The 27,023-nt window shown below is 50.4% G+C and overlaps 1 long non-coding RNA gene across 2 annotated transcripts; it reads right to left on the reverse strand.

Moving 5' to 3' along the window:
* Positions 1 to 21,715: 21,715 nt before the first annotated feature.
* On the reverse strand, positions 21,716 to 26,262 carry LOC134470447 (uncharacterized). 2 transcript variants are annotated; one of them, XR_010039327.1, is made up of 2 exons: positions 26,037 to 26,262; positions 21,716 to 24,311 (listed from the first exon to the last, which is right to left on the reverse strand). It is a non-coding gene; the product is annotated as an uncharacterized LOC134470447 (long non-coding RNA). The 2 variants fall into 2 exon arrangements; XR_010039328.1 differs by lacking the exon at positions 26,037 to 26,262 and adding an exon at positions 25,855 to 25,982.
* Positions 26,263 to 27,023: the final 761 nt, after the last annotated feature.

Raw genomic sequence — 27,023 nt, forward strand, 5'->3', positions numbered from 1 at the left:
CAGGGCTTCCCTAGGGAGGCGGGCAGCACGGGACGCGGGGTCAGCAGTTCCCCAACGTCTTCACTGCTAAATCAGCGTAGGCAATCACACACTGGTTGGGGAAGCTGTATAACTTCCCGTGGGTGAAACCGAAAGTTTAATAATTTTTCAGGAGGAGACTGGATTTAAAACACAAAACAGCAATCATATAAAGACAATAGGAGTTTGTTTTTCTGCAGGGCAAGTCTGTCTTTCTGAGGATTCCCTAGTTTCTGATTCATTACTTGGGAAAGTAAACAAAAATACACCATGATCTCGGGGTGACCACTGCAGCCAGAACGCTGTCGCTTGTGAATGTCCACTTTGTCTTGGTCCGTGTTGGGAGGGTGGCCCAGGCATGAGCTGAAGCGTCACCTCCATGTGTGCTGCCACCTCGCTGTGGGTTCCACACCTGAGGCCACCCAGCTTCCCACCATCCCTGAGTGGAGTCTGATGTTTCCTGTGCTTTGGTCTGCATCCTGTGGACTCTGTTTCACTAAGGCGTCCGGAGTCCCCAGTGAGTACAGCTTCTGGTCCCCGGAGCCCCTCTGGGCTTCTGTTTTCCTTTTCAGGAATCAGAATTCTGCTCTGATTATAGGTGGACACCTGTCCAGGCCGGTGCAGTTCCAGTGAGCTGGGTAAACTACCGTCCTCTAAGACAGCGGCTGTCACAGAGGAGCACATACATGCGAGGGACAGAACAAAATACGAGGTTCATGCATAGAGATGCGTATATGTGCGATAGAGAGGTGTAGACAGAAAAGGCGGAGAGACAGCCAGTGTAAATGTAGGCTGATACGGAGCACGGTCAGGGGAAGCCAGATCTAGATGTGTACGAATCGAAGTGTCTGATACAGATCCAGATAGAGATACAGATATGTAATAGATGTCAGTACTTAAAATAGAGATGTAAGTCGACCCAGATATAGACACACAGAGAGAAATGCGGATAGAGACAGACACAGAGCCACAGTTACAGAGACGCGGAGCGAGTGGAGGGGAAATAGCTGAATATGTAACTGGCTGCAGATCACAGATGGAGGGAGCTGGATATGGGGAGATAAAAGTGTTGGATGTGGGCTACAGAGAGAGGCAGCGCACTCACGGAGACAGCCCTTCTCTCTACACAAAGCCAGGGATCTGTGAGTCCAGACGGAGACACAGAGAAGAAACACAGGAATGCGGACAGATTGCAGATGCAAGGATTCTAGGTGGATGTGACGCAGAGATGTGGGGACCACGACGGGGCGGATGAAGACAGATGGAGTGACCAGAGTCACACGCGGGTGCGGACGGCAGACGGACACAGGTCCCGGGCAGTGGGCTCCGGTGCGTGGGTGGGTGGGCATGGTCATGCCAGCCTCTTGGTGCCCGTGTGTGCATGTGTGTGTCCCTGTGCATCCCTCCACATTGGCGCCCCTGTTCCTCGGCCCCTCACGGGCACTGTGACCCTGTCTCTCCCATCTCCTGAGGCGCCCGGAGCCCCAGGGTGGATCTGCTCTGTCACCGTGAGGCTTCCATCCAAGGCTCAGTCCTGTGGTGCCTGGGCGCGTCCCCGAGTGGGGCCTCTTCCTGAATCTGCATGTCCCTCCCCTGGTCACCGCTCCCCACCTCCTGGACACCTCTTCCTCCTTCTTTCCAGTGCGACGAGGTTGCTATCCTGGGCCCTTTCCTGCCATTGGTTTCTGTGTCCTATGCAGTGGGTTAGGACTCTGTCTGTTCTAAGGGCCATGGAAGAGGTTTACACAGAACAGGTTTGATGAATGAATAATGGAGCAAATGCAGTATCAGAAAACATCGGATGAAGTATTGTACACTTTCAATGGTTTTTGAATAAATATTTGTGAATAATTACACATCGAAAATATTCTTGAAGAGGTTAAAAACTTTAAGATATAATATGCATAGTGTAAGCAAACATGTGGTTAATGTTCAAATTTGTAAAAGTTATTACAATGGAGGACACACTGCCAGGAGCCCACCTCGGGGTCCTCTCATCACTGCCACAAACTCATCCCAGCGTCCTGGCCGCTTTCTGCAGCAGCACTGATGCCCTGTCACCTGAGGTCTTTAAGAAGTGTGACTGGAAGCACAGTGAGTGCTTGAAACAATGTAGCAGGTGAAAACCTGACGCTGCTTCCTCCTAGGTCACCTAGGTCGGCGGGTCTGCACCGGGTGACTTCCTGCTGCTCCCCAAGTCAAAATCACCGTGACAGGCACACATTTTGAATCCATTCAGGACATCGAGGCAGCCAGAACAGTGCCACTAAAGACCCTCAGGAGAGGGGGCTCCCTACCTGCCGCAGGAAGCCACCAGGATGGGGCTGAGAGCCTGGGAAGCAAGGGGGCCCCGGGGCCCACGGCGCTGTATCTGTACCCCAAGGAGGTTTTAAGAACGAAGCACTGACTGCAGCTTTCAGCACACTGAGCCACTTGGCCTTGATGCTGTCTCTGTTGGCGGATCTGGCCCGGCTCTAAGAGCGTCCAGAGCAGTCGCTGGTCACAGCTGCCAGTGTCAGTCACCCAGAGGGCGGTGGCCGAGTGAGGGGACAGCGCTTCCTCCCTGGGGCTGGCCATAGGGAGGGTCCAGCAGCTGCACCCTCATGCCCAGCTGTGCACATGCCTGGCACATGCAGAGACATTTCTCGAAGGAGCTAGGTCTCAGTGCCGTCATTCAGGTCCTCAGCGCTCCAGGGACGTGTGCATTTTCTGGATAAATTTGAGGCATATTCATGCAGGCAGCCTGTCTACACCCTGTGCAGGCAGGGGATTGTGATCCTTGTGGAAGCTCTGCGATTCAAGAGGAATGTAAAGGTGGATGTGATGGTGGATCCCTGTAATCCCAGCCCTTGGGAGGCTGAGGCAGAAGGATTGTCAGGACTTCAAGGCCAGCCTGGGCTACACAGAGTTCAGAGCCTGAACTGCATAGCAAGACCCTGTCTCAAAAACAAAACCAAATAAAACAAACTTAAAAAGTTTCATCTGCTTGCTAGGCATGGTGGTGCACCCCTGTAATCCCAGCCTTCAAGGGGCTACAACAGGAGGATTGTCCTGAGCTGAGGGCAGCCTGGGTCCAGGATCCAGACCCATTCTTAGAAAGTCAATCAACAAAGAAACAGACAAACAAGCAATCAAAACAGAAAGTGGCAAGTGAGTGGCCAGCAGTGTCTGCGGTGGTCTCTGTCTCTGCAATTAGGCCTGGCTGGACCGTGGGTGTTGGGGCTGCTGGGTCTATGAGGTGCGGGGTCCCAGCAGCCAGGCGACCCTCAGAGCAGGCCTGCACCTCCTGCACTGGAGGGAAAGAGCTGCAGGCCACACGCTGCACCCCCAAGCTGCTCCATTCCACTACTGGGCCAGAGAGGACAGTGGCCAGGAGGGCAGCCGGGGACACACAGGGACCACAGCCTCGCCAATTCCTCACCCTCTTTTCCCTGGGTTTTTTTTTAAACAATCCTTCTGCCTTAAAAAAATGCTACACTCTGTTAAGTTTGTAGTTTAGGCTTGAAGTTTAGGGTAATAATCTATGGCCTGCTGTGAAGAAAGAGATGAAGAGATGGTTTGACAGCTTCACTTTGGGCGGAATTCTCACTTTGCAGCGTAGTTCGTGCCTTGAAATCCTGGTCTGCACAGCACAGGACCCTGCAGGCTCCAAGAGCGGCTCCCTGGTGACTCCGGAACACTGGACTCCCTATCCACGAGAAACGGCAATCTTGGGCTCCTCCCGGCCTCCCCACCAGCACAGCAGCCTGGCCCACTGCCCAGCGCAGGGTCCATGCTGTCTCTCTTGCCCTCCTTCCCTCCTGGCTGCCCCATCCCTCCCTTCAGAGGGCACCGGAGGGGGGGCGGAGGGGCAGCACCGTCTGCTTGGTTTAGAGCTTTTTCTGGGAGCCCTGGTTCCTTGCTCTCCTAGGTTCTGCTCTCTCTCTCTCCAGCGGTATCTATTATCGTGTTAAAATGTACATGACATCTGATAGCCATTTTAACTATTGTTTTTGGGACAAGATTTCACTGTGCAGTCCCCGAGGACTTCAAACTCACAGAGACCATCCTGCCTCAGCCTCCTGAGTGCTGGGATTACAGGAGTGCACCACCATGCCTGGCTTCATCGCCAAGTGCATTTACAGGACACCTCCATGCTCTGTGGACCCGACAGTCCACGCCCCCGTGAAGGGCTTCAGGTCCGCTCGCAGAACCGGGTCCTACTCCAGGCCAGCAGGGCCTACGGGGATTCGAGTACTGAGTACGCTGAACCTCAGGGCGCGGTTCTCACCTCTCGCGGCCAGCAGAGGGCGCCAGCGCAACGCCCCGCGAGGCCCAGCGGGCTCCACGCTGGGAGCTGGAGCAGCACTGAGCAGGGCCGGTGCTGGCGCCGCGTGGCGATGACTCAGCAGAGCACCCAGGCAGCAGCGGGCCAAGCGCATCTGCGTGGCACAAAGGGACTTTCTCACCTTTGATGTTGGTGATAGAAATGACCACGGGGCAGTAATTCTGGCCCCTGTATCCACACGGCCTCCTCTCGGCCCAGAGTCTGAGCAGCTTGGGGGGCATCTAGAGGGGCTGACTTTTGGGGGATCCCACGGACGCAGCGCTGGAGGCAGGGAGACCCATGGGCGCTGTCACAGAGCTGTGGGCCTCAACTGGGTTTGGGGACCACACAGAGGCAACGTGCAGGTGTGGGGTCCCGGCGGGGATCCCGAGACCCACTGTCCCCCACTGCCCCGGGGAGCCCCATCTGCGGGTCCCCAAGGCGGCTGCACCTGCAGGAGGGGCTTGCAGGGACCAGAGGTGGGGACGATGGTGCAGCGGGCTCTGCAGAAATCAAACCTGGGCCTGCAGCGCCCCAGACGGAGACAGCGGCCATCAGCATCGTGACCAGCTAAGAAACCACAGGACAGCGCGGCCACCTGTAACCCGGCTACCTAGGAAGGGCGGAGAAGGACGCTCCCCAGATCGAATCCCTCACCTCCCCAAATCCCAACCAGACCAAAGGCCTCCTCAGGAAACCTTTTAAAGATGTCAAATCAGGATGGGGTAGATGAAAACCTTCTTCTCTCCCTGGTCTCTCTTCTTTCTGTACAGACAGTTTCAGGATTTAAGGAAGGACGAGCCTGAGCCCGCCTCCGCCTGCTTTTCGTCATGTCATCCTTTTTTAAAAACCCTGCACTCCGTTCTCAGGGTTATCTTACTCCGGCATGGCGCTGGACTTCGGAAGCCTTTCTTCCCCCATGTCTAGCAGGAAAACGAAGCTCCCCACGCAGGTCAAGGGCTTCCGATGACTCTCGGTCTGCCGGAGGAGTCGCTGGCTTTTCCTTGACCTCTTGGTGGAATAGTTAGGTGCTCTTGTTACCTGGCGATGCAGAGGCTCGGGCTTAGGAAAGGCACAACCCTGAGGGGCCGCGCTGATGCTCTGGAGTGGTGCTGTCCTGGACCTCTGCCCACGCTGAGAGCCCACAGTGCCTGTGACAGTGACCCCAGCACTCTGCGCCCAGCACTCGGGCTCTGGGGGAGCAGGCTTTGCCCGCTCACTTCCCAGGATCCAGTCCTCCACGTGCAGGGCTCTCTGCACTCTGAATGGTGGCTTGGAGACTCAGACCCCAGAATTCCCAAGAGGGAAAAAGACAATGTCAGAAGCCTTGGTCTTTCTTCCAGTGCTGTCTGGTAGAACCTGAGTCTAAATGAGCCATATCAAGGAAGGGGGCTGCTGCAAAGCTGTGCACATGGTGTTGTGGCTGCAGCTTCTTTCTGGATGTCCCCGACAGCCACGGGACCTAGGTGGGATCTGTGGAAAGTGATCGATTGGTTTATGGGCTCGCAGCTGCCTTGCTGCTAGGAGCTGGCGGGAAGAGGCAGTCACGGGGCGTGGACTGGAAGGGCGCATCTCCCTCTCAGCTCCTCCCTGCAGCTCCACTTCCTGTCCACCATGCCCCAAGATGCCCCCCCCCACCGCCACACCCTCTGCCATGCCATCCGCCTTGGTGCCAGCTGACTGACTGCACAAGGACCGAGGGCACTGAAACCTGAGCCACAGTGAACCTGTCTGTGGGGCACAGCACCAATAATGTCATCCAGGTGTGTTTGTGGGGGTGTCTAATACTCACGTTTATTTTTATAATATTCCTATTATTTATTAACTTTAACCTTAGGAGTTTTATTACATTAGACAATGAGTACTTAACAGGGAAAAATATCAAAAAATAAATATTCAATTTTTAGTATTCATTGTTTTTATAAAAAAGCAACAAAATGTTCAACATCAACTGCTTTTGTGTAAAGTCTAAAACATAACAGAAATAAATTCCTATCTGCACTGCAATGGACATGCCAATAGAAGTCTACAAGAACAATCTCTCCTTTAGTTATGGCACTTGTGCCAGTCTTCACACGTTGACAGCAGCCTTTAAATCCACACATCACTTAAACTGATGGCACGTGTGTTCTGCTTTCCTGACCTTTTCTTAGGACATGCTGGACATCTCCTGGGTCTTGCTGCTTTGTGAGTGGATTCTTATTACATCAGACAATGTGTAGTAGCAGGAACATAAAACATCAATGAAGTATTAAATTCTTAATATGTAATGCACGTTTAGAGCAAACATCAACACTCTCACATCACCTGTGCACTTGCTTACAACACCTACAAGATACGTTAGAAATAGAAACCTACGTGCATACAGACAAATTAAAGTCCCCAACAGACTTGCCACAGCCGTCACACCCCAGGCGGCCCTCACACACAACTGCGTGTTCCTTACAGAAGCATCACTTATGATCTTAGCACGTGGGTTTTGTGTTCCTGTCCTTTCTTGTAGAGCACAGTTGACATCTTTTTGGTTTTCCAACTCTCAAAGTAGACCTTTGGGATACTGTGCCTGCGAGTCACCTGTCAGCTCACCAAAGCCCCACCATTTTTTTTTTTTTATAATTCCCTGGGCAGAAAGATTTTATTTTTCTTCTGCTCTAAATAATATCTTATGAGTTCCAGTCCCAATTTTCTAAGAAAATCTCTCTGGGGTAATTTGTACTTGCTGTTTTCCTTACAAACTGTCAAACGGTGCCACACATGTTTAGGATGGAGTAAAACACAACCATTGGCCACCTCTTTGTGTTTCAAGTTACATCACTGTTGCTGCATAAGTCACCAACATCTACTCCAACTTTGGTTTTGCTGTAGAAAGTTTCCATCTCAGCCTTCTGTTTGGCCGTTTTCCCTATTAATACTTCCATCATGGTACAATGTTGAAATAGCAGTACCAGTTGTTTTTCTTTGCCATATGAAGCCTATGTTATATCTTTCTCAAGTCCAAAGATTATATTCTACACTTCTCTGTTTTGAAATTGCACCATTTCATTTGGAATTTCTGCTTTGTTCCTGTGTACCGTGCCTTTGCTGGCGAACTTGCTGGCCAACACCAGTTGGAAAGAGATAAGCCAATCTTCAAATATCCCATTCCAGTTAGTTTAGGAGGTGAAACCACAAGTCTGTTCACAGCATTATTCAGTTTATTACTACGTGAACAAGGACTTGGTGCCTGGGTCCCAGGATGCATTTCTAAATTGAAAGCAAAGTAAGTCTTTACATCTACAAGGGCATATATTTTTAGGGCACATTTTGAAGGTTTTTTTTTTTGGGGGGGCATATACTGCCTAAAGTTACAGAGACCATGGAATGCTACAAGACCTTAATAGTCATGTAATCAGATGGTGTGTAAGTTGTCTGACAATTGTCCACAAATCTCTCAAATCGTGAGTGGACATCAGCCAGATTATCTTTTTTGTTCTTGGTGGGTAGTTTTGTCATCTAGCTTTAGGCAATTTTGAAGGAAACCAACTCTCCTCAGTGTCCTTGTTATTCTGCAAACCTCAAGTCCACAACCACTATGTTTCCATAGGTCTTTTACATTCTTGTGATTATCATGAGAAAGCCCTGCTAAGTACAGCAGACTTGCACTTTTAGTTCAGCTAGTGAAGTGTCATATAAGAACATTGTTGAGTATTGCTGTTCATGCATGCAGAAAGTTTTATTTGTATTTCATCATTTGTGCATTTCACAACATCTTTTTTTTTTTTTTTTTTTTTTTTTTTGTCTTTTTCGTTTTTATCGGTACCAGGGGTCGAACTCATGACTGCCTGCTTGCAAGGCAGGCACTTATGCCGCTGAGCTAAATCCCCAGCCCCCATTTCACAACATCTTGTAGCATTTTATATGTTGCAAACAATTTCCAACATCGAGTGGCAGTGCTGGCATTCTGTACAATGGGTTTCACCCATGCTGAGATCCTCACTGTATTTTTAGACTGATTTCTAACGTTGGATCCTTCCATTTGGTTATATGAGCATTTTGTACCATTTGACTAGTCAAATCTATACTCACATTGCTATTTTCTTCATCATTTGAAAGAAGGAGGTCTGCATTGGCTGTGTTTGTATCTGTCAATTCTTGTTCCATTCCACTGGTACAATAACTTCAGCTCATGTGACCAATGTCAGAGTCAGTATCATCTTCATTTTCCATTCATGAATAATTTTATGATTCACTTTAGACCTTAAAACTTGCAAACTTGGTTTTTCATGGGCTATTGTACTGAATTGGGCTACTTCTTCCTGAAAAATCAAAAGAAAACTTTAAAAAAAAACAAATTCCAAATGAACATAAATTTAGCAATGATCATTTTATGATCACCTGTTACTGATCTGGACCTCCTGCACACACCTTATGCACCAAGTGGGTGAATGCAGAAGGGTTTTTGCTTTTCCCAGGTGCAGTTATGGTGGGTCACAGCTGTGTTCACATTCCATTATGACAAAATACATCTCTTCATAACACAAGTGTGTTGTGGGTGTATTTTACCCCCTATGATGCTCAGATAAACAAACACAGAACCTCCTCTTAGATGGCACATTATGTGGGTAAACTCATGGTTTTACACTTTTGTGCATGTGCACAACACACCTTGTCACTCATCACACTAGGTAGGGAAGCACAAAGACTGCGTCCTGTAGCCCCAGGCAAAGCTACTGAGATTCTCAACTCACTACTATTATGCTAAAGTACAAATTTACAATAGAAGACTGTGGGATGGGTTGCTGGAACCCACTGTTATACCCTATGGGATTTATCGCATGTGTCAGATATTCTGTTTCCACAATATCTGAGAAAATGAGTAGACAATTGCTATTCCCAAGTATATGTGAATTTAGGAGAAATATGCAGATCAGATAAGCAGCTCATACCCCAGATGTCCACAGTCTTTTTGCCTGGCATTGAGATTATGTGATTTTTGAGCCACTTGTAAGTATTTTTATACTTTTCTGTTTTTTAACATGTTCTATAATTGACATTAACTTTCTCCTAGAAAGTATAAACATGGGAGCATACACATGTACACATGAATGTGTTCTGTATGTACATATGTGTGTGCACTGTGCCCAGACATTTGCTTTCCAAAGTGTGGTTCCCTTTGGGAAGATGAGTTTTTATCAAGTGAGATCTGCTTATTAAAAAAGAAAAGGAGACTCTCACCTCTGAGCCTGGCCTGTGTTGCTTGAATAAACAGAACTGGGACTGAGAGGAGGATTTTCTCTTCCTCCCCTTCCTCCTCCCTATGATGCTCCTCTTCCTCCTCCTGCTCTCTTTCTCCCTCCTCTTCTTCCTCTTCTTCTTTTCTTCCTCCTCCCTTGGCTCTTCCTCCTCCTCCTCCTCTTCCTTCAGGTCTTCTGCCTGAAGTCAGGCATAACCAGAGCCTTGCCCAACAAATACTTAGGTCTTGGCCCTGTTGAGTCCATCCCAGCTGAGTCTGCCTGCATAGTGTGGGAGGTTCTCTGACCGTCCCACCCTTACGTAAGACGAGAGCACAGAGACATCAGGTCCTTCCACACTCAGCAATGTCACTATGTCCTTCCAATGAGACCTGGGACATTGCCCCAGGGATTTGTGAACTTCTGAGAGTCTGTGGACTGGAAAGGACGATTGGAAACAAAGAACATGCCAGGATTGGTGTTCCAAGCACACCTCCATGAATATGGTCTGGCCAGAGACTCCCTCTATGTCGCCTCCATGGTCCTCCTCACTGTTTGAGAGTATGCAAGTACAGGTGTGCAGGGAGGGGTAGAGCAGGCCCGGCCGTCAGACAGAGATGGAGCCACCACACACTCGTGCTCCATGGCTTCAGGTACGACCTCAGTGCCCTGCTGGGAGCAGGTTACCACACATGCCCTGGAGGAAGTGCCTGCTGACACCATCCATGCACCAAAACACTTCCCCAATGGTAGAATCACAGAGGTTGTGTTCCTAATTCCAAACAGCAGCTTTTTAGAGCAACACTGGGAATAGGTGGTTGTCTGTCCATCCCAGACACACACAGGAGCACAGTTCTGGGTAACAACATGGGCTCCTCCAAAACTTTGGTCCAGTCTCCTTAGACAAATCTCCTGTTAAGATGGGAGCAGGCTAGGGACTGGGTGAATGGTTAAATTAAAAAGATCCATTGCGGTAAAGGATACTTTGCCATGGATCTGCCTCATATCCTTCTTTAGATTCGAACACATATATCATTGTTCTGGGCACTCTGAGGAGCAGCTCTGGAGCCTTCCTTCCGAGTGGTTTTGTGAGGTATGATCCAGAACACGGTGTCACCTCGGTCCAACAGCAAGGTGACCCACAAGAGCATGATGCTGTGTCCTCCTCACCTTACTCACCGGACCTGGCACCGTGTGACCTTCAGCTCCTCATCAAAGTCAAAATGACCGTGAAAGGGGCACATTTTGAATCCATTCAGGACATCAAGTCCACCAGGACAGCACAGCTAAAGACCCTCAGGAGAGAGGACTTCGGAGCTGCTGCAGGAAGTGGCTGGTGTGGGGAGAGGAAAGAGTGTAATTCAAGAAATAAGATTCTGAAGGAGACCCTCAGTGATGTCTTTTCCCACTAAGAGTCTTAAAAACATAAGCAATCACCCCATTTGTGGTCACAGCTCCTAGTAATGTTGATGGACGGCTGAGCAATGTGGCGAGGGGAGCAGGCTGAATGGGTCACCTGGAGTCCGCATCCTCATCGCTGCCAGTCACACTTATATAGGGGAAGGAAACTCCCAACCTGCTATGCCTGGTACGAGCTCGTGTTCTCTAAAACGGAAGAATGAATTTTAGGAACAGTGGAGGTGGGAACAGAATATATTTGTTGAGAGAAAGAAACCTTCTGAGATAGAGGAAAGAGAGAGAAAGACACACACACACACACACACACACACACACAGAGAGAGAGAGAGAGAGAGAGAGAGAGAGAGAGAGAGAGAGAGAGAGAAGGGGTCCCATGTGGCTTGCCAAAGACTCTTTTCTAGGGACTTTCATAGAGCAAAAATCATGAGGCAAGGTGACCACAAAGCAAGGAGAAATGGAAACTCACAGGCACATGGGCATGAGGTGGGGCAGAACCGTGGTCAACCAATGAGATTAATCATTCAGGTAAAACTAATTAAATCGGGGTCAAATGGGGAAGGGAGTCATTAGTAAGCAGGCACATTTAAAGAGCAGGGGTTGGGATGGTGACTCCTGGCTTCCTCAAGGTGACAGAGACCCATACAGAATATAAATTCTTAGGATGTGGGTGTATTTATTTGATCTTTTGTCTTGAGATCTGGTCCACAGCAGGAGCATTTGTCTCTTTCAAGGTCACAAGATATCTGGTCTTCTGCGCCAGCTCCTTCCAGGGCCCAGCCCTGTCCAGCTGCCTAGAATATTTCTACCCAACCCAGCTGCCTGGAACAGTGTTGCAGCTGTACAGGATTAGAGCACCTGTGGGGCATTCTCCATTCTGAATACACACTCACCAGACCCATTCTGCTCTGCCTGGATTTGCACACAGGCGGGAACAGAGCCCCTCTGCAGCTGTCCCCTTCCTTGGCCCATTTTCCACCAGGCCGTTGATTTGGAGAGGTCAAGTTTTTTTCTGAGCTCTCCATGTATACTGGATAGGAGTCCTGCGTCTGAGGGACAGTTGACCAACTGTGTGCTGTCCTGCAGGCTGTGTCCTCACTCTGCTGGGTGTTTTCTCTGCTGTACAGGTTTTCCGTGGGCCATGGCCCCATTTATGGATGCTGGCGTGATTGCTTCCACAGCTGGGAGCAGGCTGCCTCTGGACTAACCATGCTCCTCAGGGTGTGGGGTTGAAACCCTGTGCCACTAGAAATCCCCTCTTCTGGTGCGCCTCATTCCTAGTTTTGTTTCTTCCTCCCATCCCCGTCAGCTAGCTTGGCATCAGCCTGGCAGAACAATGTCTGTAAAATTAGATTCACCAAGGCCTGCCAGCTAATTGCCTGTCTAGCACTGACGCAGTCTTGACCCTGGGCTGCGGCCAAGGAGCTGGGCCTGGTCACAAATAGCAGAGCAGGGGCCACTGCAGGGCTGGAGAGGGGTAGGGGAGGGAAGGGGAGGGGTGGAGGAGGGGGCTCTGCCGGGACTACAGGGTCCTGGGGTGCAGCAGACCTTGCAACTTACTCCTGGAGTCCCTGGACTCTGCCGAGGGAGCCCTGTGAGTCCCAAATCTGACAAATTGTGTCCAACAGTTGGGGCGTGGCCTTGAAATAACCCAAGTGCTGAGAACCCAGGATCCCAGCAGCCAAGCCGAGAGGCTTTTCCTCCTCCGCCCTCATCAGCCTTTGTGCTCTTGGCTCTTCTGCAGCAGCTGGGAATTTGGGGGTGAGGAAAGTGCAGAGACATAGGTGGCTTTCTGGTTGCATCAGAAGCCTTCTGTCCCGGAGAAACCACCCCCGTGCGTGCAGTGTGGTCCCCCTGCCAGTCTTCCCAGCATTTCTGCTCCGGCAGGGACAGGGTTTCCCTCAAGGTCCACACACAGTGTCAAATGGGTGCCAGCACCCGAAAGGTGCTGCCCCAAATCGAGACTCAGAGTTTCTCTTCGAGGACCAGCCGTCCTTCAGTGGGGACGACCGGCTGTCCTTTAGCGGGTGTGACCGCGGGAGTTCCTGCTGTCCGGAAGTCAGAAAGAGAGCTTCCTCTGCTTTTTGTGGAGAGAATTACTGCACCAGAGGTGTCTTCCGGGAGATGTCTTGCTTTACAAACCCTTATTTTCCAAAGTCAGTCCTGCGTTTAGTTCGGGTGGGTTCCCCATCTTTCCATAGAGCGTGAACCTGGTGACTCCTGGTCCGTTTTAGCACACACTCAGCGAGGGGACTGAAGCTTCCAGAGGCAGTCCAGTGCAATTGCCACGTAGTTTATTTTATCTTAACTGTGCAATTAAATTGTCTTCTCCAAACGGAAAATGCTATAATTCTAACACAAATGTGCTGAAAGTTAGCTTTCTCAACGGGGCTTAAAAAAATCTACATGTTAAAGGTTTCTTTTTTCTCCTCTCCTTCCCTTTATCAGTAATAAATTTGGTTTAGTTCTTTCCTCTTTATTACTTTTTTTAGACCAAAAAAGAAAGGTAGTATCACTAAAATTATATTCGACAGCCCAAAATTATCACGGAGTCTTCTTGGGCCGTGAGAAGGGTGACAGCCGGGGTTAAGCCACTCACGTAATGAAGGCCAGGCCCAGTCCCTGCGTGTGACAGAAGTCAGGCAGCAAAGTGGGAAGAGTCCGATCCACAGGGGGGTTTGGAAGGGGCGCTGCCTGGTTTGGAGCCATTTTCTGCTGTGAGGTGACTTGGCAACGCTGGCAGCCTGGACACGTCTCCCTCCCATGGTTCGGGTGGCGCAGGGGAAGCAGGTGGAGCAGGGTATGCTAAACTCAGAAAGAGGAGGTGGCCTGGGGCTAACTACGGTCTAGGAGAAAGCGCAAAGCACTAATTTAAAGGCGCTAATTTAAAAGGACCACTTTGCTTGCTCCTGTCTGCTTGACCAACTTGCCCGGCATTTGCACGGTGTGAGTTACACACGCAGTGAATGTTTAATTGGTAAAACACACGGTACTGCCCTGTGTCCTCCTCAAATATCCACCCCCACTTCAGGAGCCCTCCACCCACCAGCCCTGCTGCAGCTCTGGAGTCCTCTTTCCCGAGGGTCTCGGGCTTTGCTGTCCTGGCTGCCTCCGTGTCCTGAATCTGTTTGAAACATTTCCTTTCCTGGTCATTTTCACTTTGGGGAGGAGCCGGAAGTCACCCAGTGCCAGACTAAGGTGGATGAGGACACAGCCTCGTGCTTCTAGGAGCTGCCTTTCTGCTGACGGCGCTCAGCAGCCATACTCTGTATTTCTGGTCACAACTCATGAGGCCACTGAGGAAAGAAAGAGGACTTCAGAGCTGTTGGTGAAAGCAGCAAGGGTGAGGGAAGAGCATGTTCGAAGCGAGGAGAAGGATTTTGAGGTGCAACTAACGGCAGTGTGTCTATTGCTATGCTAATTTATTTATGCAAATTTGCTGTATGTCTTGATCATAACTTGTATACAGCCCACTGAAATGACTGAAGGATTAATTTCTCAAAGCAAAGCCATTTACCTGTCAGACCCTGGGTTCCAAGGCCAGATCTAGGCATAATTCAGACTCATTAAATTAATCTGCCCATCCATCCATCCATCCATCCATCCATCCATCCATCCATCCATCTATCCATCCCTCCATCCATCCACCCATTCCTCCACCCATCCATCCCTCCCTCCATCCATCTATCTATCCATCTATTCATCCATCCAAACATCCACCACATATAGTGTCTAGGTCCCCAGGATAGTCCCTGCCTTGGGGATTGGCTTCGCAGCAGAGGAGGCACCCAGAGAAATCATCAGATCCTAGCAGGGAGCCCCACAATGGTACACGGAGCATAGCCTAGGGACTTTCTGGGCCATTCCACAAACACAGTACTTCAAAAATAGCCCCAAGCCAGCACCACTTAGGCACCAGGAGCTCTCCGAGGTCCTGGAGAAGCAACAGCAGAGGGGTCCTGGGGGAGCAGGTCCACAAGGTGCAGCCTTCTGGTGAGAGACAAGAAGTAAACAAGCGGATGTATAGACAGCAGTGCACTGACCAGGTGACCTTCTTTGAGTCCAGCAAGTGGTGAGGGACACGGGGGAAGGCAGGGCCCTGATGGGTATGGCGGCCCGACAGGGAGTGGCTAGAACAGTGGCCTTAGCAGAGACACGGAATGTCAAAGCACGAGCCTCCAGGGAATCTGAAGGAGTCCTGGTCTTCTCACTGACCTGCAGGCACAGATGCGGGGGCTCTTGCCTGAGGCCCCAGGGGAGGCTGGAGAGGAGCAGGGCAAGGCGGGAGCTGCAGAGCACTGCAGGAGAGAGACAGGAGAGAGGAGTGGGAGCCCAGTGGCCAGGGGGTGGACTGGGGTTTGTTGGTTTGCTTTTCTGTGTGGGACAGAAAGTCATGGGATGATTTCCTGCAGGGGAAAGAGATAATCTGATGTTTCACTATTTTTTTTTTTTTAAAGAAAGCACATGCTGAGTATCTTTTGACTGAAATTCTTGTGCCCTTGGCAATGTCTTGGCTGTCAGAACTGGGGGAGGTGGGTGAAGTTGTTGTCCAGTCCATAGAGGCCAGAGATTCTGCTAATTACTGCACAATGCACAGAACAGCTCCCCTGCCACACACACAGTTGGCTTCTGCAGCAGCACGGGGGAAGGGGCACCCAGCTGGCCCTCCCTTGGCCTCTCTCCACACTGCCTGAGGTCGGGAAGGGCACCGAGGGGCAGGCTGGGCATGGGAAGGTATGGGCCCGACTGAGGCCAAGGGAAAATTTTTTGCCTAAGAGACAGGAAAGCAATTAGATGGGGCAACCGCATTCCGCTGTGGAAGAATAGGAGGAATTATCCTGTCATCGCGGGGCAATTATCCCGCGAATGTTTTGGCAGCACGTTATGTTTTGCTGTGTAATTGCAATTAGCATGTAAGTGATCTAGTGCTTCTACCATGCGTCATTCCTACCGGAAGATGTGACTACCGCCGAGGCAACAGTGACCCCTGTGACATACGACCCAGGAGGGCGTGGCTCTGGGGTCAGCCAGGACCCGGCCTCTCAGCTGGGCTCCACATGCTCGCTGGCTACAGTCTCGGTGGCTGGGTTTCTGGAAGGATGGTGGGAAGGGGCCCAGGAGGAAGCAGCAACTTACACAGGGTGGGCGTGTGCACCTGCAGGTGTGACATTTCTAGTGTTAGGCCCAACTCCGGTTTGTCAGGGCCAGTATATACATTTTCCATTTTAGTAGTGGGGAATTAACCCAGGGCCTCTGCACTAAACTCTCACCTTTAAAATTCTGAAACAGGGTCTTCCTTAGGCACCAAGTCGACCAGGCTGAATGCCAGAGTGCAACCCTCCTGCCTCAGTCTCCCAGGTTGCATGATAACAGGTATGGCCCAGCCCACCTGGGCGAGCCAGTCCAACCTTCCAGGCCTAGAACACAGCATATCTTGGAAGCAGAGCTCGAATACAGTGTCTTGTTCTCATCTGGCTTACATGTTTTTTTTTTTTTTTTTTTTTTAAAGAAATACAGATCTGAGGTTTCTGCAGTGTTGAACTTGGATGTGCTCCCAGAACTGTGCGTTTGCACACAACTAACCTCCTAGATCTAACTAACTAAACACAACTAGACCACTAGTGTTAATCTAACACAATAACCACTTTTGCTCACGGTTCTCAGTACCAGTTTGCTAATTTTCTGCAATGAGTGAATTTTCAGAAAATGACTTAGTTTGAATTACACTCTTATTCTTCTGCTTTATTCACAGCAGCAGAAATGGAGGAAGGACACACAGCCCACGTTTGGCATTGATGGGAGCTCCAGCTGGATCCTTGTCAGTTGCAGAGGTCCAGCTGGGGTTGCCGGCAGTGGGATGGAGCCAGGTGGAGGCCCTGGCTAACCTAGCACCTCTGCGATCAGGCTGGTGGGGCCCCTAATTTTGCTTCCATCTTTCTGCATCTAGCAACTCATCTGCATCAGAGTCTGGGGGAATCATCAGACCCTTGGGAACCTGCTTGCCCCCGCTAACCCTGCACAAGACGGAGGCGCAGACCCTCAGATGGGAGGCTGATTTTCAGTGATTAAACATTCAGCTTTGTCCAAGGCAACAGAATCCGTTATGGTCATGCATTGGCCCACATGCCCCACTCTAATATTTGGTGACAAAAGCCACCTCTTTAGCCCTCTTGGTTGCTTACTGATGCCTGAAATCTTTAACTGCCGTGCAGCCGGCCCCCACACCGCGTCTCTGTCCTTACTGCTTCTGTCTCGTGCACCTGTGTGCTGTGCGTCAGCTCCCTGCAGCCCTCAGGAGCTAACTCCAGTCTGGGTGGCCCAACAAACTCATCTTGGGGCCACACCCTGTCGGAGCAGCTGGCTCTGTCCTCTGGAGCACAAATGCGTGGAACACAAAACCTGAGGAAAAGGTTTGCTTGGTGGCAGAGATTGTCACTTAGCAAAGGGCTACTCATTTTACTTTACTGTCACTGTCATTTTATACAGTGAGTTTTGTCATCAGATTAGAACTACGCTCAGTGATTAGCTGCCCAGGCCGTTATCATTAATAACTGAGATCTGCATGCTTTAAAAATCTGTGGAGCAATCTTCTACGCATTCTTTCCCTTTGTGCATTTAAATCATAATTTGATTTGCTAAAAATTCATCTGCATGAAATTTTCAGAAGTCTACAGGATTTACTTGCTATAATTACACACAGCAATGCATGTGCACGATAGCTGAATTCGAAGATATGACTTTCGTTTTGTATTTTTATGGGCAAGAGCAGGGCCCGTGACACGGCCTCCTCTGGACTCCAGCCCCTTCCCGAGATGAGTTTGTTCGCCCTGGCTTCCCATCGGGCTTCCGTACTCTGTCTAATTGGACCCCACTTGCGCAATGTCCCTTCCATACAATCATTTCATAATGGCTGCATCTAAGCTGCTAGTTTAATAATCCAGATAATAACACACTTTGTATGGAATCATTGATAATAGCTGCATATTTATAATCCACGCTGTGAATGTTTTCATCTTTAGAAACAAGAACATATTTCTCATACCAATTTTGAATCCCCACATGATCTTATTTGCTTCTTAACTGCTGATTTCTTCCTGCTACGGTGGCTGTTATCACTGCCGCAAGGCTGCCGGGGGCCTGTCTGCTTTATCTCCCACACATTTATGGGACTTGCCAGGCCTCCCGCTACCGTTTCATCCGATTTTATTAATGTTCATTCACCTCACTCAGCATTTATTGCATTTAGGAATCACATCCAGATGCTTCTGCCTGTATCAGGGTGCTCCAAAGGAAAGCGCCAAGGGGAGAGGTAGATGATAGATCCAAGGATGGATGGTGGACGGATGAACAGGTAGACAGAAAGACAGACAAGAGGGGGATGCATTAGGAAAATTTGTTCCTATGATAAGGGGGGCTGCACAGTCCCCCAAGATTGGGCAAGTCCCTAGTTAGGCCCATCTGAGCTGGAGTCCCTGGGATGCCAGTACCATGGCTCTGTCCAAGGCCAGAGCCCCCAGGACACGCGCATTAGTCAGGGAACAAAATGCTGTGGTGCTGGTCTCAGCCTAAAATCACATCCTGGGAATCTAAGATCCACTTCTGAAAGCTCTGGAATTCGGAGACCAGAGAGCTAGGCGCCTGAGGCCTGATGTCCAGGAAGGGGAGAGACCCGATCACCTGTCTGTTTTCTCTCTACCTTGGTCCCAGCCGCCTAAGGTGTCCGCCCACGGCCATGCGGGTGATTCTGAGCCCAGTAATCTGCAGTGAGCCATCGTGAGTGTGTCTTGCAGCCCAGATCTGAAAGCATCCTCTGCCCATTTTGTGCTCAAAGTGCCAGCCTTTTGAAAACATTTCACCCAGCCCTGGTGTCCTTCCTGTGCTCTGAGGAGGGGACAGGTCTGCTTCTGGGAAGGCTCCTGGTGACTGCAATGACGCTTGAGGCCAGCGTGGTCACACTGATTCCTCCTAGCAAATTCACCGGGGAGGACAGGGGGACTGTGGGCAACCGCTGGCTCAGGGGCCTCACCATGTGGGTGCGGGCTGAACTCACTAGGAAGTCTCCAGACATTTGTGAAAAAAAATCCACTGCAACGGTGCTTAACTCATTCATCTGCTGAAAGTTAGTGGGAAATGTTTATTATCTGCGTCTGTGACCATTTCACTTGTGTGCCATATGGAATATGCGATCGTGTCCTACATTGCCAGAGCTTGGGGAGTTCTTTAGTCCATTTGCAGATTGAAAAGGCCAGCTGGAAACACTGCATAGCTGTGACTTTGACCCCAAGCAGCCAATCACCCAAGCTCCGTGTAAGCACTAACCGTATTTCCACAGTGTTACGATTTAGTTCTCAAATTCCCTCCCAGAGTTTCATGTGTTCAGAGATGGAGCTTTGGGGAGGTGATAGTACCAAGGGGTTGTGGCCCGTCAGCGGGTCTGTCCATTGATGAGTCCTCAGCCACACGTGCTCTCAGGAGATGCGAGCCACAGGAGGTGTGGCTCGGAAGGGTGTGCTCTTGTCTCCTCCCTTCTCTCTCTGCTTCCTGCCTGCCACAGGCTGAGCGGCTTTCCCCTCCTACAGCCTTCTGCCATGACATTTCTGCTTTGGAGCCATGACCACGGACTGAACCCTTTGCAACCATGAGCCAAATAAACTTCCTTATGTTGTGGGTGTTGGCATTTTGCACTAGCAATGAGAATGTGGCCGATACACATGGGGTCAGCATACACATTTATAGAAATATCACACTGCCACATTTGGCAATTTTAGATATAATAAAGATATGGGATTGATATACGGAACTTTCATATTCTTAAAGGATATATCTTCAGATTTTAATAAACACCAAAATTCTTCAGGACAAAAACAGTGATGCAGAGTTTTTTCCCACCTAAATTTCATTGTGGGCTAGTAGGGAGCCAGACTCTGGAGAACTGTCACCTGTTCTTCAGGATATAGCTCACTTGTGCCATCTGAGTGTGCCCCTCTCTCTCCAGCTCAGTCAGAGCACTGCCAGGGGCTTGTTTTTTTGTGACAATTTATTTCTCTAAGAAGAGGAAGAGTTTCATCAGCTCACAAAAAAATCACTCATAAGTGACACAGAGCAGAAAGAGGATCCCCTGAGTTTTTGGAACTGCAGATGCTGTCTGGCTGGCAGTGGCTTACTCCAGTGTGCCAGGTTCCTAGCTGGCATCCAAACATGGCCTCTGCAAAAGTCACAAATTTCATAAGATGTGGAGATGGGGAGGGGCAGGAATGTTAAATCTCACTCTTGGATCAAGGGACAAGTGTGACCCTTGTTACATCTCTGTTACTGGCATCCTAAGGGAAACCCTTAGCAGTCTCCAGTAGCAGGACCTGAGACATCTTGGAGACATTTTGTCACTCTTCTTCTGTGGCAAGACAGACATTTTGAACTCAAGGTCAGCCATAGTATGTGGGTGCAAGGGCCCAGCTCAGTCCACTAATCTCTGGGTTCCTTTTCTTTGCGGTGGCATTGTATCAGAGGAAAGGTAACTGATGCAGCACCCCAGAACTGCTCAGACCCACCGCGGGTCATGTCCCCTCTAGAGGAGTCTGATGGCCACAGATGAGTTCTAAACCTGGTGCTTTTCGGAGCACAGCTATGCACAGCTGTGGACTTGACCTGCAGCAGTGGCCAGAGGAAATGATATTCAGGACTCTTAACGGCTTAGAGGGACTCTCAGACCACTACTTCTGCTTTTGCCAGCACAGCCATTTCCAGAGCCTTCCGTGCAGAGGGGATGGTGCCACGTGTGAGCTTTGCCTGGCGTGCACACAATTGCCTTTCGGTAGCTATGAGCATGAAGTCTCTCTGCAATAAACAGAAAGTACCATGCATAATTTCCCACCGGCCTCTTCTGTTAATTGTGCTCTTACTGTTGCAGCCTTTAATGCAGAGAATAAATGAGTTCCCAGCTTTCATGCACAGACTCTCTCCATTGCGTACAAGGGCTCAACATTCAGCATAAGCTATTTTTAGATCTTCCATGAAGATATAAAGGGCTGTTTAGGGGGGTAACACATGAATTGAGTTTCATTTCTGCCTTTGCCTGGTTTCCCGGGATGGGTTATTGGGGCTTCTTTCTTGCGGATTCATTGATTATGGTCAAACAATGACAGGAGCCAATTTCAGTCACTCTCCACGAGGAATTCCACTCTCAGACTTTCAAACGCAATTTAAATTCAGTTCTGCTTTGGCCGGCGTGTGATGCTATCTACGCGCAGCCAATTACAGTTCCATAGCCAGGCCTGCTGGCTGGAACGCGGGAGTGGAGCCCCAGTTAGACGCAGAGAGGATGCCTCTTTACTCTTTCTGTTTCCAAGGCCGGGGCTCTGCACTTTCTCACCTTCTCCCCCTCCTCTGATCTCATTTATGCTCCCAACTTCTCCTCTTCCTTTTTCCTACTTCTCATTCATGTTGGGAATTTTTCCTTTTTTTTTTTTTAAACACAGGTCTTGCTGTCATGAGACTGGGCTTGATTTTGTGATCTTCCTGCCTTAGCTTCCCAAATAGCCGAGATTACACATGTGCGTATCCCGATAGCTGAGACTTCTGTTTAACGTGACAGAATGTGCTGAAGCTTCACCAGGTCGCTCTTGTCCTTCTGGATCTGAAGTGGGGATACTGGAAACAGCACATAGCGGATGATTGTGAACGCAATTAAAAGCTTCTTTGCCAGGTGCCGCGGCCAGCGCGGGGAAGGAGTCAGGCGAGAGACTGAAGACACAGGGAGACCAGTTGCTCAGGAGGCAAAAGGCGATTTATTGAAAGACTACAGAGTTTTTATAATGTTTCAAAACAAAGAGCAGTACAAGTCACTTCAGGACACTTTCTTGTGCACACAGCAAAGGTAAACATGCTCCTGGGCCCGTGAGAAACTTCTATGTTGTGCAGCCCAGGAGGTAAACATGTTCTTGGGCCCATGAGAAACTTCTATTGTTTATGTTATGAAGCTTTTCCCAGGTTAATATCAGCGCGATGCTTTGTCTAGAAGGCTGAGGTCACTGCAGGATGAGGAACTGATTGAGGTCCAGCTTCAGTGTGTGGTTTCCCACACCCGTTCACTGCCGGACCCCTGGCTCCTGCTCCCAACACTTCTTAAAGCTCATTACAAAACTTTCAATCTGCACTTAGAGGACCTTCAACACAACCACACAATTAATGACTTTTCAGTCGAAGGACCAAACAAAGGTTGAGCCCAAAGCTACCTGGTAACAGAGTCACCTCTCCCTATAGGTTGGGAAGTACTGAGCTCATGACAGATAGGTTTCTATTCAGGAGCTCACATCCTGATTCCCAGCTGTCAGGGAGGTACTGGGCCCTGGGCTAAGTGATGGATAGGAGATAGTTGCTCCTATAGTGAGCAACCACCGTGGGATCATTGCCAGAGCTGGGGTGACTCCTCCCAGTCCTTGGGAGCTGTGTGACATTGAGCTGCCAGTTTTCTCACAGGAAAGATGGAGACCACTTTGGTGGCTTTCTCTATGGGGCCACAGGAGTGCTTGGCACATAAATATGAGTGAGCACTGGCCATTGTGACTTGTGCCCTGTGACAAACGAGTAATCCAGGGTCTCAGCACCCCAGGCCTGGAGGGCAGATGAGAGCTTTGTCTTTGGGCACAGGGTGACTCTCTGGCCGCCTCAGGCAGGAGGTATAACTTCTGATCCTCAGGGAAGTGTCCGGCAAAGTGGAATGAGGGACATGGGAGGTTAATTGGAAGAAACTTGTGTAAAGGCACAGAGGAGGAACAGAGTGGGCAGGGATAGCCTCAGAGCCCACCACAGGGGTGGCACTGGCCAGGGAGGGAGGCAGGAGGGAGGTGTGGCCAGGAAGAGGCTGGGTATTAGCTATGACTCTCTGGGGAACAGAATCCATATACAATAATTATACAAAGGGGTTTAGTACTTAGGCTTGCAGGATCAGAAGAGAAAGACTTCCTTCTTTCCCTTTTTATTCTGCCCAGCACACCAGCTTATTGGCTGGGAGCATCCACATTCAGGGTGAGTCTTCACCTCTGAGTTTGCTGGCCTGTATGTATGTCAGTCACCCACAGCCCCACCCAGAACTTTACTGTTCTGCTAGATGGTTCTTAATCCAAGTCAAGATGACCTCATGATTAACGATCACAGCTGAATTCCAGCTTCTCTGAGAGTGTCGGCACAGAGAGACGGCCTGCATGACTGTCCTGTGGCAAGCACGGAAAGGCCAGATCTGGTCAGCTGGTGAAGCCCAGTTGCTGCTGAGGCAGATTCCCTCTGCTGAGCCCCCAGGGGACTGTGCTGCCCTGACTGCAGGTGGAGATTGACTCCAGTGGCAGGAGGTCCCTGAAGGAGGCTGAGGCAGGAGGGAATAGCTACATTTCCATGCAACTGGGGGTTCCTACAGAAGTGGGAGAGGCTGAAAACCGGCAGAATGATGCCTTTCCCAAGAAGAGGGGAGCTCCAGCCCCGAACCTGCTGCTCACATCTCTGCTTGGGCAGACGCAGGAAGTCACCAGAGGTCAGGGCTTCAGAGAGCTTCTCAGGGGCCCAGCAGAGGCTCCTCCTGCACCCACATGCTGCGGGGTGAGGTGGCTGCACCTCTGCCCCCATTGTGGGGGCGGAGGGATTTTCTCCAGAGGGAGATGATCACCATCTTTCCCCTTGAAGGCTGCTGTTCCCTTGTGACGTGGAGGTTTTGCTGGTCTGTGATGAGGGCTGAGAGTCTCTGGCTGTTTACTGAAGATGTTCCCTTCTGACCCAACTGCCCTTTCCCCAGGTCCTCACAGTCCCCTTTTTTTTCTTCTTACACTGTAATAGAATGAGAAGTGTGGTTCCTGCCTCTGATGTGCCATTCTGTCAGGTTTTATTGGCCCCTTTGAGTACTTCTGGTTGGAGGACGACTGGCTGGTGGAGTCAAGGTGACTGATTCTGCCTGTGAGTTGTCCTGGCTGTGTCCTCTCCTCTGAACAGCTATCGTCAACTACTCCACGGTCAGGACAAGGGACTCAAGATTGGCTCAGTTCACCAGGGAAATTCAGATGACCCACAACTCACCTGTCTGGCCCATGATCCAGTGGTCAGCGTGAGAAGTGCAGCATCTGGCCCTTCGCGCCTTCTCCCATGCCCCTGGCTCTGGTGTTTTAGGAGGCACAGCTGCTGCCCTGGGGGGCTGAGGAGTCAGGGGGCTGCTCTGTCTGATGCCTCTGTCAGTGTCCACAGCCCAAGAGATATTTGGACAGAAGAACTTTTACCTCCCTGGGTAGCCATGGAGCTCTTTGTGTGGCCATTCTGGAGAAAGCACAGTTACTTCTGGACTTGGTAGAATACAGTATTCAAAATAGCGGTGGACAAAAGTCCTGTTAAAAAAGGAAGAGAAATCAAAGTAAAAAAGTAACAACCCCAGCATTCTAGGGAGGATGCAGGAAATGACTTCTCATGCATCTCAGAGGGAATGTGAGTTAGCACAACCACCATGGAGGGCTAGAGGGAAGTCCCTCAAGGCCCTACAGTCTGGAGCACCCACTGCCAGGTGTGGATTGAAAGGCGGTAAAATCAGCATACCCATAGCACGGAGTCAACCTGGGTGTCCACCATGGTGAATGGATAAGGAAGCGTGGTGAGCGCACACAGTGGGATGATTATTCTGCACGAAAGCAGTGCTGATAGCAAGTCATTGACAGCAAAGTATATGGTGCAGGAGAGCAAAGTTCTCTCTCCATGTGGGAGCTCAGTCACCACGAGTGCAGAATGGTGACAGCTGACGGTAGGCGGGTGCTCAGGGACACTGTGGTCAAAGGAATCCGGATCTGATCAGTGCACACCACATGCACGTGTGGAAACAGCACATGGAACCCACTGCTGTGTACAACTGATGCATGTTTGCCAAAAATAGACCAATACATTTAATACAAAAGAAGCTGCAGGTAGAAGTCACCTGTGCCTGTCCTTTTCCATCCACCCTCTAACTCTGTTCCTGTGTATAACCCAGATGTGCCACCTGAGCTACAGACGCATTTTAACAGATACCGGATCATGTTAGTCTCCCCCTCGCAGTTGTTCCCGGGCCACATTCAGCCTTCCCCATGAGAGAGAGAGGCGTGGAATTTGGAGGAAGCCGTGAAAGGCTACATATTTGCCAGGTGCATCCTGCATTTCAGGGAGCTGCCAGCAGGTGGGACAGGAGTGTGTCTGCTTTCCCAGCCTGCAGCCTGCTGCAGAGAACAGAGGAGGCTTGTGTGCGCGCACAGGCACACGCACACGCACACACACGCTGGCGCACGCACAGGCAAAGCCCTGCCTCTGCCGGACAGCAAGCGGGCGGCTGTGGGAGGCTGCAGCCGGAAGTGCAAACACCGCACGGTGGTTTCAGCGAGGAGCTCCCTGCCCGGCTCCAGCACCGCTTGCTGTGCACACGAAGCCATTTTGTCCTCTGAATGCTGGCTGCCAGCCAACAGCTGGCAGAGGTGCTGCACGCGCCTGCTCCTGACCCTGGATGCTCCCGACCCTGGATGCTCCCGAGAGCCTCCCCCCACCTTCTGGTGGACACACTTACTCCGAACGAGTTCCTGTCTGCACCCTCCCCTCTGTCTGTGGTCTGTCTTCATCTCGCCCTCATCACAATTTAAATACCAAACATCTGTAAAATATACAGCAGGCTGGGGGCGGGAAGACACTGAGGCTGACTTTTCTCCTTTGTATCTGATTTGTGAACAGAGAGGATCGTTATAAAAGGACTCCGAACCAGACCAGAGGCCTCAGATGATGTCAGCACAAGCAATTAAAATGCCCTGAGGGCCAGAGACGCCGGCGGTGCTGCCCTAGTTCGGGTCTGCCAGGTGGCGCAATTAGAACGTGGCCTGGCAGGGGGGCTGATCCCAGGCTCCAGTCACTGTCACTCACCCTCCGAGGCAGCATCCGTGGCCAGGTCTGCATTCTAAGAGCTTCTTTCCCTTCAGAAAAGCTGGTATTTGTCTTAGGACTAGAGGTCATTGTTTATTCTTGTAAGAGGATTCCAAAATTATTTCCACAGCAGCGTCCCTCCCTCCCACACATCCCGAAGCTCAGCTCTGCCTGTGCCTCACCTCCGCCGCAGGGCGCATCTCTCCCTCCTGTCCTTGGAAGCAAACCTTGATCTAGAGTTTGTCGGACTAGGATTGTGCAGGTGTCTGACTTCCTTAATTCTGGGAGAAGCTCAACTTCATTACCACATTCCTTCAAGTGGAGGACTTATGCTAGAGATGTAAAGCGTTTTTGACTCATTAATTTGAGGACTGGTAAGGAGCCGGGAGCAATATTTTCATCTGTGACAGGCTGCAATTACTTCCTTCCCTAAACAAACTCACTGTGGCAGGATGTGGTTTGTCCCCAGAAGGTTCATGTGCTGGAAGCCAGGACCCTAGCGTGGCCATGTGAGGATGGTGGAGCCCTGAAGGCCACCGTAGATATGGCTCCCTCTGTGTGCGGTTGGTTGCTCTCCTGCCTTGTGGGAGGGAGAGCGGGAGGGAGAGCTCACCAGTAGGCAGGTGCCAGGCTCGTGGCCACCAGAGCTGTGAGTAAGCTGACCTCCTCTCCGGAGCACACAGCCACTGGTGTCTTGTTGCAGTGTGGAACAGGTGGACAGATGCACACAGGAAGCCGTACTGCCTGGGGGTGGAGCCTGCTGAAATCTGAGTTTTGCCCGCATTGCTCCATGCGCCAGAGGCTGCAGCTTCATTTTCTTTTTCTTTTCCCATGCCTTGTGCACCTGACTGTGAAACTCCAGATTCCACATTTGTTCATCTCCACCCAAGCACTTCTTTATGCATTGCTTTCATTTCTGTGCTGTTTTCTGATTTGCTACCTATCTTGGTTACTTTTTTCTCATTGCTGAGACAAAATACCTGATGCCCAAAATTAGGGAAGGGAAGGTTTATTTAGCTTACAGCTTTTTGGAGGTTTCAGTCCATACTCAGCTGGCTCCAAGGCACGTGAGGAGGCTGAGGGGCAGCTTTTAATGGCAGCAGCAAATGACAAGAGTGAAAGGGGGAAAAGGGGAAAACACACAAGCCTTCCCTCCCTTATATTGTTTG

Source organism: Cavia porcellus, unplaced genomic scaffold (genome assembly GCF_034190915.1).
Source record: "Cavia porcellus strain 051 isolate PalLab524CR breed Dunkin Hartley unplaced genomic scaffold, mCavPor4.1 scaffold_15, whole genome shotgun sequence".
Classification (NCBI taxonomy): Eukaryota; Metazoa; Chordata; class Mammalia; order Rodentia; family Caviidae; genus Cavia; species Cavia porcellus.